The 12,892-nt window shown below is 39.4% G+C and overlaps 1 pseudogene; it reads right to left on the bottom strand.

The window, feature by feature from the left end:
- Window positions 1–6,784: 6,784 nt before the first annotated feature.
- LOC119510406 lies at window positions 6,785–8,191 on the bottom strand (annotated as a pseudogene).
- Window positions 8,192–12,892: the final 4,701 nt, after the last annotated feature.

The following is a 12,892-nucleotide window of genomic DNA, read 5'->3' as shown; positions in this document are numbered from 1 at the left end:
TTTTTTATAATCTTAAAAAATACACATGGTTCTAATTAGAAAGAAAAAGATTAATCCTTTCAGTGTCTGGTATTCCATTCAAAGTCAAAAGCCTTGTTGATATTATGACTTAGAGTTGAAGGTTCTTTCTCCATCCCAAGTCTCAAGATGGCCTCAGAAATGAAGAATCTGTGTCCATTAAGAATTATATTCGGCTGTAAAAGAGTCCCAACAACTGTTCTCACATGTTAAAAAAGTAAAGAGAAATGCATTTCTCAGCTGGTATAGGTGTCCCAGCCTCCTATCTTTCTTTTCCACCATCCTTAGCTCATGTCTTCTAACCTCAAGGTCCCAACATAATTGCAAAAGGGCTGCTCCAGCTCCAGTCTCCACAACTCTGCTCCAGACGGAAGGAGGAAAACCAAAAGGTGCTTCCAGTCTGAGTCAGCTCCCTTTTAAAGGTGCTTTCCACAAAGCCCCACCCAGCAAATTCCACTTATATTTATTGGCCAAAATTAATCACATGCCCACCCCTATCTGCAAGGGAGGTTGGGTAATGCAATTTTCAGCTTGTACATTGTCACCCCCATCAAAGACCCTCATATTTTGTAGACTGTCAGCAGTCTCTACGACAATTATCCAAACTTGGTATGAAGAATCTTTGAGCAAACTTTTATGTACATTATTCAGCTTGCCATATAACCGAATAGGTATGTCTCAGATCTCCCACAGATGCCTTGAGTTTTATAGTGCCTCCTCCCCTGGTGATAGGTTCAGGCTGGAAGTACACAGAAGGTCACAGGGCACAGCCCCTGACTCAGGCAGTTTCTCCTGTGGCACCGGGCTACCTCTGCCCCCTCACAGGGAGGAGCCACCTTCTGGCTCAAGTGTACCTTGGCTCAGTTTCCTGTCTCTTCCCCCAGCTTGCTCTGGGGAAAACTTCTGCTCCTGCTTTGCCACCTGATTTACCTCCTTCTCTTTTCCCATCTCCCAGGAACATCTTTTAAAATTATCTCCATCAGGAGTGACTGGAAACTGATACGAATGCTGACTGCAACTTATACAGAATGAGAAACGAAAGTCTCAGTTTCAGGACAACTTTATGAAAATATCCACATAAACAAGTGTCTCAAAAGGGGTATTATAAATGCAAGATAGAGATTAAAACACAGATGAAGACAAGATACAGAAAGTAATAGAAAGAAAAAAAAAAAAAAAAAGGTCTTTCCACCTCCAAGCATTCCTGAAAGATCCTTATCTGGCACATTTAATTTAGATAGACACAGGAGAAAAAAGTAGAAGCAAGATGCTCAGAGATCCACCCAACCTCCCACTCCCCTGCCCCCACCCCCATTAGAGCATTGGTTTCTCAGGAAGACTGATCCCGCCACTTGTATGTTTCAGCAAGGGCCTTGAATTCTGGTGGAAATTTAACAAATTCAAAGTAATGGCCCTGCATGACAGAAATGATATATGCTGAAATACTGAGGCAGGAGCTGGAGAGCATTCAGAACAGCAAAAATAAAACTAACCCTTTCCACTGGGCAAGCTACAGTATTGGACAGAAGAATTCACAGGAGAAAAAAGGGAACTCTAGCATCTCACTTAGTTCTAACAGTCACCATGAGCACCCTTTAATGTATGGAGAAATTGAGCCTCAACAAGGTTAAATAATTTACCTGAATTCAAAAAGACCGTCTTGAACCTTCAGGCTCTGTTTTATCACCAACTCCACTGGACAAAAGCTTAAAATACAGACTAAAATGGATGGTTCTCCTTGATTTAGGCATTTACTCTGTCCCAAGAAAGTTTTGTATTAAATGACAATTGGAATAGCAAAGCGTATCTTTGGCATTATCTTACATTTGAAAATTGACATTGTATTTGACCCTAAACCATAATTTTTAAAACATAGCTTTTTTAAACAGTGAAATGTGAAATTGTCCCTGAGACAAAACTTGTATTTCTCCTCTCCTACTTGCAGATTTTTCAGATCATTTAAAGGCAGGCTAAAAAGTTTTATGAAGAAATACTACTACTTCAAGTACAATTCCAAAGGTCATTAATTGGAACAGGATTGAGATGAACTTCTTAAAATGTGGCAGGAAGAGAGAATGACAGATACAGATGTGCCTCCTCACCAGCTCTTTGCTAAGGAACTTTCTGGGATTCACACAGGGAAATTCACAACTAAGCAAATCGCAAACCGCCCAAGTTACACCAGCGCTGTGTTCACTGTGCGCATGCTCGTTTCTCCCTACATACCAGACTGGCTCCTGGGCTTTACCGCCTGCCCTTCCATTCAGCTTTAAGAGCTGCCTCTGGTGTTTCCACTGTCACCGTTCAGTCAGCTCTTCATTAGGGCATGTCTTTAGAGTCGACTGTGACCTCTGCAATAGCAGCCCTCCCACTACCACCTGCCTTAGAGATGACTTACTGTATTAGATTGAAACTCAGTTTTAATAAAGACCCAATGAAGAGTGGATGCATTTTTTAAATTAAAAAAAAAAAAATTCAGTAAGGAAGCCCAGGACTGGTATAGTGGTTCCCCAATGGGTAATGGAGCCAATATAGACCAATGGGTAATGGAGCCAATATAGACAATAATAACAAAATAATAACAAATAACAGATAGTTAGCATATATCATATGCCAGGCATTCTTATAAGAGCTTTGCTTTCATATTTTATCTTAGTCCTCTCAGCCTCCCGCTGAGGTAGGTATTATTATTACTTCCATTTAACCAACATGTAAACTGAGGCATGGAAAGGTTAAGGAACTTAAAAGCAAAGGAGGGGAGAACCTAAAATGGCGGCCAGGTGAGACAGGGCAAAAAAACACTTCTGTGAAAAATACTAGATAAAAACCAGAAAGTGACCCAGAATACCACTTCCAGCAATGCACCAGCTGGACAATGTCTGCTAAACCCACAGGGACCATGCATTTGGTGAAACCAGGAGTCTGCATTCTGAAACGAGTGAGTAAGCCAGCTGAAAGTCCCACGGCCGTGCTGCGGTGTGGGGAAACTGTGGGTTGGCATTTGGAGACGGACTAGTTCTTTATAAAAAAAAAAAAACAAAAAACCCAGGAGCAGCTGCAGTTACGGCAGTGAGAACCATGCAGAGAAGCACGGCAGGAGTGGGCTGTATCCAGTGCCTCAGTGTCTGGCATGGAGGATAGCCCTCCCCACACCCATTGCTGATTGTCCCAAGGCCAAAGGGACAGAGGGGAGAGCCAAAAGGAGAAAGAAACTGCACCTCTTGCAGCCAGCTTCCCGGCATGCTGGCGAGACTCCTGCCTGGGGCCGAGCTGTGCGAAAGTGGGGGAGTTGAGACACCCCATTCAGCCATTTTTGCATCAGTCTGGGAGCGCCCCTGCACAGCCCAGCGGCCCAGGGCTTCCCTTAAGGAAAGGCGAGCACTTGTGACGTAGCACAGCCTTCCCTCAGCAGAGGTCTTGGAAGATCACAGCTATCAAGCAAAGCAAATGGCAAGAGGCCAAAAACAACAGAAAATCTTAAAGCATTTGCTAAAACCAGACGACACGGAGAACTCAATCCCAAACACCCAAATCAAACAACCAGAGGAGACACAGTACTTGGCGCAATTAATCAAAGGACTACAGTCAAAGAATGAGAGCATGGCACAGGATATAAAGGACATGAAGAAGAACATGGCACAGGATATAAAGGACATAAAGAAGACCCTAGAAGAGCATAAAGAAGAAATTGCAAGAGTAAATAAAAAAATAGAAGATCTTATAGAAATAAAAGAAACTGTTGGCCAAATTAAAAAGACTCTGGATACTCATAATACAAGATTAGAGGAAGTTGAACAAAAAACTCAGCATCCTAGAAGACCACAGAACAGAAAATGAAAGAACAAAAGAAAGAATGGAGAAAAAAATTGAAAAAATAGAAATGGATCTCAGGGATGTGACAGATAAAATAAAACATCCAAATTTAAGACTCATTGGTGTTCCAGAAGGGGATAGAAGGGTAAAGGTCTAGAAAGAGTATTCAAAGAAATTGTTGGGGAAAACTTCCCAAACCTTCTACACAATATAAATACACAAAGCAGAAATGCCCAGCAAACTACAAATAGAATAAATCCAAATAAACCCACTCCAAGACATATTCTGATCAGACTGTCAAATACTGAAGAGAAGAAGCAAGTTCTGAAAGCAGCAAGAGAAAAGCAATTCACCACATACAAAGGAAACAGCATAAGACTAAGTAGTGACTACTCAGTGGCCACCATGGAGGCGAGAAGGCAGTGGCATGACATAGTTAAAATTCTCAGAGAGAAAAATTTCCAACCAAGAATACTTTATCCAGCAAAACTCTCCTTCAAATTTGAGGGAGAGCTTAAATTCTTCACAGACAAACAAATGCTGAGAGATTTTGCTAATAAAAGACCTGCCCTACTTCAGATACTAAAGGGAGCTCTACCACCAGAGAAACAAAGAAAGGAGAAAGAGATATAGAGAATTTTAACAGACATATATAGAACCTTACATCCAAACCATCAGGACACACATTTTTCTCTAGTGATCACGGATCTTTCTCCAGAATAGACCATATGCTGGGACATAAAACAAGCCTCAATAAATAAATAAATAAATAAAAATGAATATATTCAAAGCACATTCTCTTACCACAGTGGAATACAAATAGAAGTCAATAATTTTTTATTTGTAACTCCATTATTTACTTCCTACAGGATATAAAATACATAATCTCTAATGACAAATCAGTGGTTTTGGACTCGATGTAAAACATGTAATTTTTGACAAGAACTATATAAAGGTGGGGGAATGGAGGAGTATAGGAACATAGTTTATGGGTCCTATTGAAGTTAAGTTGGTATCAAAGAAAACCAAGACTGTTATGGATTTAAGAGGTTAAATTTAAGCCCCACAGTAAACACAAAGAAATTATCAGAGAATATGACCATAGAGATGAAAAGTAGAGTATGGGTTATGAGAAGTGGGGGAAGGGGCAATGGGGAGTTAAGAAATGAGTGTAGGGTTGGTGTTTGAGGTGAAGGGAAATTTCTAGTAATGGATGGTGGGAACATGATAGCATTACAAAATTCTAAATGTGATTAATCCCACTAATGGAATGCTAGGAAGGGGGTGGAATGGGAAGATTTAGGCTGCATGTATGTTTCCACAATTGAAAAAAAAAAGACAGTCTAAATAGATGACAATTGAATGCCAAGGATGATCCTGGATGGGATGTGAGGATGGAGGACAGGAGGCTCAAAGGGACACAGTTGGGACATAAGGGGAAAAAAAAAAAAAGAAATATAGAATGCAAGCTTTGTGTCAATGTTGAATTTCTTGAACTTCTTAGCTGTGCTTAATGGAATTGCATAAAAGAATGTTCTTGTTCATAGGAATTGTATATGTGAATTACAGCGTTTGTTCAAGAATGTGTGCAGCTTGCTCTCATATGTTCAGAGGACAGAGCAATAGATGATGGGTGATAGATACAGAGGGAGGGAGGGAAAGAAAGAAATGGTGGTGTGACAGCATGTTAAAGTTGATGGATCGGGGTATCAGGGGAGGGGGGTCAGGGTATGCTGTGTATGGGGTTTGTATTGTTTTTGCAACTGTTCCTGTAACTTTGAATTTATTTCAAAATAAAATTAAGAAAAAAAAAAAGTAAAGGAGGTAGGGGAGTCAGAGTTCAAACCCAGACCAATCTCTTAACCCACATTGTATTGTTTCTACAGTGAATTTTTCCCCTAAATTAAGATTTCTATAAAGGTCAAAATTACCTTAATATACTCAAAAGATTAAAAAATATCGTACAAGAAAAAACTAGATTCAACAAGTGTTAATAATCTACCATATTTGCTTTTACTGTTTTATATCCATATGTATATATATATCTACATATATCTACTGTATATATCTACACTTATACATTTGTTTGTTGATTTTGCTGAACCATTTGCAGATAATCATGACACTTTACCTATTAAGCCTAAATACTTAAGCCTATATCTCCTAAAAGAACGTCTTCCTAAATAACTACAATACCATTATTACACCTGAGAATATTAACAATAATTCCCTAGTAGCATTCAAAATTATGTTAAAAATGTTTTATAGCTTTTTTAAAAAACAAAGAGCTAATCCAAGCTTATGCATTGCTTTTCTGTTTGATTTCTTCTATGTCTCTTTTATTTATTCCTTTTTAAAAAAATAATACTGACTTTTAGAGAGAAAAAAACAAGACCTAATGTCTTTTAGAATGCCCCACCTTCTGAATTTGTCTGAATGTTTTCTAGCAGTGTCATTTAATTATTTGTTATCATGTCTTTTTTCTGTAAACCAATGTTAGTTAGGTCAGGACTAGAAGCTTGATTAGATTCAGTTAAACATTTTTGGCAAGAATGTTTATGTAGGTGATGTTGTGTACTTTATATTTTGTCACATCAAGGAGACAGAGAATGTCAGATTTGCCCCCTATAGGAAATGCTAATTTTGATCATTCAGTTAAGATGGAGACCATAAGATGTATCCCTTTTTTTTTTTCCTCATTAAACTTTGTTTTAATGGGTCTCAAAATTCTGTGACAGATTTTTGGTCATTGTTTCCATTTAAAAAGTACTGATTTTAAAAACTAATAACTTAAAACTGCCACACAAAAACAAATGGTCCACAAAACATTCCTTTCCTTCTGAAAGTTTTACGATGCATTGTTAATTAACCAGTCTTTTACTATTAAACTTAAATGGCCAATTGAGACAAACAGTTCTGAGACCGTTCTTCCACCACTGATTAAGACTGGGGTGGCAGGTGTTATAGGTAATATTCATTTAGCCTTCTGAGCTTTCTGGGCAGACTTGGTGACCTTGCCAGCTCCAGCAGCCTTCTTGTCCACTGCCTTGATGACACCCACAGCAACTGTCCGTCTCATATCCCGAACAGCAAAACGACCCAGAGGAGGATAATCAGAGAAGCTCTCAACACACATGGGCTTGCCAGGAACCATATCAACGATGGCAGCATCACCAGATTTCAGAAATTTGGGGCCATCTTCCAGCTTCTTACCAGAACGACGATCAATCTTCTCCTTCAGCTCAGCAAACTTGCAAGCAATGTGAGCTGTGTGACAATCCAGCACAGGTGCATAGCCAGCACTGATTTGCCTGGATGGTTCAGGATAATCACCTGAGCAGTGAAACCAGCTGCTTCCATCGGTGGATCATTTTTGCTGTCACCAGCCACATTGCCATGACGAACATCTTTTACAGACACGTCCTTGACACTGAAGCCCACATTGTCCCCAGAAAGAGCTTCACTCAAAGCTTCATGGTGCATCTCAACAGACTTGAATTCAGATGTAATACTGACTGGAGCAAAGGTGACCACCATGCCCGGTTTGAGAACACCAGTCTCCACTCGGCCCACAGGGATGGTACCAATACCACAAATTTTGTAGACATCCTGAAGAGGCAGATGCAAGGGTTTGTCAGTTGGACAAGTGGGTGGCAGGATGCAATCCAGAGCTTCAAGAAGCGTGGTTCCACTGGCATTGCCATCCTTACAGGTGACTTTCCATCCCTTGAACCAAGGCATGTTAGCACTTGGCTCCAGCATGTTGTCACCATTCCAACCAGAAATCGGCACAAATGCTACTGTGTCAGGGTTAGCCAATTTTCTTAATGTAGATGCTGACTTCCTTAACGATTTCCTCGTATTTCTTCTGGCTGTAAGGTGGCTCAGTGGAATCCATTTTGTTAACACCAACAATTAGTTGTTTCACACCCAGTGTGTAAGCCAGAAGGGCATGCTCACGGGTCTGCCCATTCTTGGAGATACCAGCTTCAAATTCACCAACACCAGCAGCAACAATCAGGACAGCACAGTCAGCCTGAGATGTGCCTGTAATCGTGTTTTTAATAAAGTCTCTGTGCCCTGGGGCATCAATGATGGTCACATAGTACTTGCTGGTCTCAAATTTCCACAGGGAGATATCAATGGTGATACCACGCTCACGTTCAGCTTTCAGTTTATCCAAGACCCAGGCATACTTGAAGGACTCCTTTCCCATCTCAGCAGCCTCCTTCTCAAGTTTTTCGGTGGTTCTTTTGTCGATTCCACCACCTTTGTAGATCAGGTGGCCAGTAGTGGTGGATTTGCCCGAATCTACATGTCCAATAACGACAATGTTGATATGAGTCTTTTCCTTTCCCATTTTGGCTTAAGAATCAGTGATGGTTTTCACGACACCTGTGTTCTGGTGGCACACCCATTGCGAAAAAGAAGATGTATCCATTTTTAAAGTACATTTTTTCATCAGTAAGTAGCAAGTATATGGGTTGATACCTTTGTATTATGTGAATATCCTAGTTGCAAAAACTTTTCACTTAAAAGTTTTATCAGCCATTGATGATCCTTGCTTTAATTATTTCTTGATTGAAGTACAAAATGGTGACTTTCTATTTGTACCAACAGCCCTTTTATGAGATGACATTCTTCCTTCAAAGAAAGCTTTCCCTCTATAACTGAAAATATGATCAGTCCTCCTAAAAAGGAAAGGCAAATAATTCTTTCCTTCTGAATTTTAGAGTAAGAAGTCACTATAATGTCATCACCATAGTGGCAAACAAGTTCTCCCTCTCTCTTCTCTTTCTATAATCAGTAACAGTTATTTTTCTTTTTATGTTCAAATAATCCCCATTTTAGAAAATGAGAGCCCCTTCAAGCCAGCCTGTTTGCCAGGCTGCTATGACAAATACCATACAGTGGGTTGGCTTAAACAACAGTAATTTATTGGCTGACAGGAAAGCTAGAAGTCCAAAATCAAAGCCATGCTTTCTCCCCCAAAGTCTGCAGAGCTGTGGTGCTGGTTTGCCACATTCCTTAGTGCTCTTCAGCTTGCAGCTATGTCTAGGCTTGCATCTCTGCCACCTGTCACATGCGATGTCTTTGATCTTCTGGGTTTCTCTCCCGTTTCCGCTGACTTCTGGCTTTCGGCTCCTCCCTCCTCCTGTAGTTCCTGGCTTCCTGTTTCTTCTCTTTAAAAGGACTGTGGTAACATAGATTAAGACCCACCCTGATAGTGTTGGCTACATCTTAATTAATTATATCTTCAAAAGGCCCTATTTACAAATAAGTTCACACCTACAGGAACACAGATTAAGAATATGCATTTATTGATCTGCATAATTCAGATATACCAGACCTCTATTAATCTTTGAAAATTTCCCTTATTTTCTTGCCCAATAAGATAAACCAGTTGACCTTATACCCTCCCTGCCCCTAGGATGGAATCAGCCTTTTCTCCCAGGAACCCTAAAGAATCAGTATTTCATTTATTTCTCAAACAAAAATATAATAAAATGTCCCAAAATGAACAAATATCAACTAATACCTTTAACAGGGTATAGCATAATAATTTGCCAGTTCATAGATTAGGGTCCTGACTGGATTTTCATTATAAGAATAAATGTTTAAAGATTTTGTCTTCATTAAAATAATGGCTCCCTTAGGAGTCAAAGAAATTATGGATGAGAAAAGTAAGGACTTTGGCATTTGACCATCACAGTAGGGAGCTCTGGCTCAGTTCATACCTTCATGAGCAATCAAAGCACAGAGTCTTACTTAATCTAACAGAGTCTTTCCTAGATGTATAAATGAAATCTAATTTATTAACCTGCTAATTAATTGTTCTTTGCTGTTGCCACTGTTAAATCAAGACATAATCATATCAGTTTTCCTAAATTCTAAGAGGACTTTGCTCTAATCCTACTCTGTGTACAAAACATGGGTACTATACAAACAAAGCAAGTCACAGAAACCAGAAATTCCCCCCTTTTCCCCTAAGGAAATAATGGAAGTTTTCATGCATCCCAAGAAATTTCCCAGGAGCCAAAAGCTACCACGCTGCTCTAAAAAATATTACATTTGACACCTTGGAATCAAGATCTACTTTTGCATTTAGTCAGAAAGTTACAAGTTTCTGATTAAACTAAATGACTCTAGATCAGTCAGGAAATAAATGAAGTTTGGTATCAGATCAAACCTAGGTTTGAATCCGAGCTCTCAACCATATAAACCCTGTGACCTAAGCTGAATTATTAAACTTCTCTATGCCTCAGTCTCCTTATCTGTTAAATGAGCTGTTATAGGTATTGAATAAGATAACTCCCTAAGTAAACAACCCAAAGCCCAGAGCATAAGTGCTTAATAAGGGTTAGCTATTCCTACTATTGGCTTCCTTCTGTTTTCTCTAAGAACTGGAATTAGCAATATCGCCTGTATTAGTCAGGTTAAGCAAAGTGATTCTACAGTGACAAATTAATTCAAAATCTCACTGGTTGAACACATAAAAGTTACTTCTCATTCAAGCAAAGTCAAATGTAGGTCCTGGCAACTCTCCAAGGCAGTTGTCCCCCATGCAGTGACTCCGCAGTTCAGGCTACTTTAACCATGTGGTCCTGTCATCTCCACCCAAGGCCTCCTCCATGATTGCTGAGACAGGGAACAGAATGGAAGGATCACATTGGGCTTTCCACTGCCTCACATCACTCCCACTCATATTTTCTTGGCCAGACTAACCACATGGTTCCATTTAAGAACAAGCAGCATGGGAATTGTAGCCACTGCCTTCTCAAGAAGAAAAGGAGAATCAGATATTGGTTCACACTACTAACCACTATTTTTTTTTTTTTTTTCTCTTTCTGAGTATTGAAGTTACTGATACCACCAAACTAAATAGATACATGGGACATCTTGAGTTCTGGCTTGATGCTTAATCAGTATCTTGTATATGTTAGATTCATACAGAAAATAAAGAGAAAATAGAAATTTAAAAATTGTAATGATAATAAAATTAAGACAATTTGTAAGCACAATTTTAAATTCCTTTAAAAGGAATGTGCCAAATGAATATACTGTTTTCATGAGCAAGGAGCTCATTATTCTTTGGTGGTAAAACACTCTGGCATTTCCATAAAAGCCTAGGTCATAATTATATTGCGATTAAAATTTGCAGATTAACTGTAACATATTTCTGCTCCAGGGAGAAATATGTATGCCAATGCAATAAAAATTTAAAGATATAAATAATGAATGATAATTTTAGAATCACAGAACTAAAAAGAACTTCAAAGGACACAATTTTACTATTGAATATTTATTTTAGTGCAATAGAAATATAAAAAAAATGAATGTTGCAGTACCCCTGCCCAAGTTTACAATATAGGGGTAAGAGACATTAAAATATCCTCTGGGATCATAGAAAGAATAAGTAATTCTGACTTGGTAAAGGTATATCAAAGAAAGTTAAATGGAGAATTTTATTTAATCTGAGCTTTGAAAGACATTGGTGTTAAAGAAATGGGGATGGGAGGGTGGGGAGTGGGATAGATATTCCAGATGAGGAAACATGAAAAAGAACGGAAAGTATTTCTCTCCAACAACCACTTTTTGAACACTGCTAGTGTACTGGTCTCTTGGCCATTTAAGGGGGTGAAACTATTTCTTCCAGATTATGTTTCTAAGTTCCAATGGTATATGGAATGGTATATGGAATCCCTGCCAGCCTGAAAGGAAGTTTGCTTATCCAACAAGGGAAGTCCCAGCCCCAGTTCAGAGCTTATGCGTTAGGTATATTATCCCAGAGGAACCCATGCTTTTCTGCTAGTTGTCACCTACTAACTCTGATGTCTGGCCTGAATCCCCCAAGATGTGCAAGCCAACTTCCCATCTTAGTTGCTGAAAAACAAAATAACAATCTTAACCTCCTTATCCAAAAAGAAAGAGAGGATTTATTATATGTACTAAAAAGGTCTCATTTCATGAGAATACAATAAACACAAACCCTGAGCAAGGCAATGTTTCCAGTTGCTCGTTGACTGTGCCAGTCTTCCCAAAGCACAGTCACAATGGACTCAGAGTTTGCTCCCTTACCAACTGGGTGAGTATGCAAACCTTTATCTCCAGAACCAGATGCTGATGAAATTGCTACTCACACCCACTCTTTAACTGACTTGGACAAGCACATAGCTAGCACACACAAAGAGAGTGAAATCTCTTCTTGGCTGGAGATTCAGCCACAGCAGAGGTAGGAGTGAGTGCTAAGTTTGCAGCTACCAAAGCTTTGTATCATGTCACAAGGATTAAATGGAATAGTCAGAGAAGGTTGTTGCACACCCCTAACATTCAGGAGTCTTCAAAACCCACCCCAACTAAATCTACAGTCCAAGTAACAATAGTGTGCACTTACATTAACAAAGCAACTTTGAGACAAGTCCCCTGGCCCTTTTACCTAGATGATCATCCCCAAGCCCTGCTATAGGGAAATTCTGGAGCTACACATGAAAAAGGAAGATTAAATGAAACATAAGAAAAAAGTATGGAAAACTATCACAGTCCTCTACTGGCTGGGCTATAAGTTAAGTGAGCAAGGAAACATCAAGCTGGAGAGGGGAGGTCCCAGAGACAAGATTTCATGTGAGAAAAGCAGATCAATGGTTCCTAAAATGGGTGAAAGACTCACATTTCATCTGGAATTTCTGAAGCTGGAGTCAGACCCATCCTCAGAATGGTCTTGTCTATGGTCTCTAAACAAAGAGTAAGTATGTTACCTGATGAATGCTAGGAAAAGGTAAAGTAGCTTTTCTCAACCAAGAGCTTATGTTCTGGTGTAACAATGAAAGGGAGAGACACAGACCCTATTCTCAGGAAATTTAATGCGTAGAAGTATTTAATGATACAAAAGTATCAATAATACAATCAAAGGAAAAATTAAAACTGCTGTAGTCGAAGGTTGTCATGAGATGTGGCTGATGCTAGTTTGGGTCTCAGTCAAGGAGGGTGTTAAATGGCACTGTAAGGACTTCATTCTTTATTCTACAAGGATGGAGGGGCCATTAGAAGTTTTTGAGAATGG

Source organism: Choloepus didactylus, chromosome 15 (assembly GCF_015220235.1).
Source record: "Choloepus didactylus isolate mChoDid1 chromosome 15, mChoDid1.pri, whole genome shotgun sequence".
NCBI lineage: Eukaryota > Metazoa > Chordata > Mammalia > Pilosa > Megalonychidae > Choloepus > Choloepus didactylus.
This window is presented reverse-complemented; position numbering and strand designations above follow the sequence as displayed.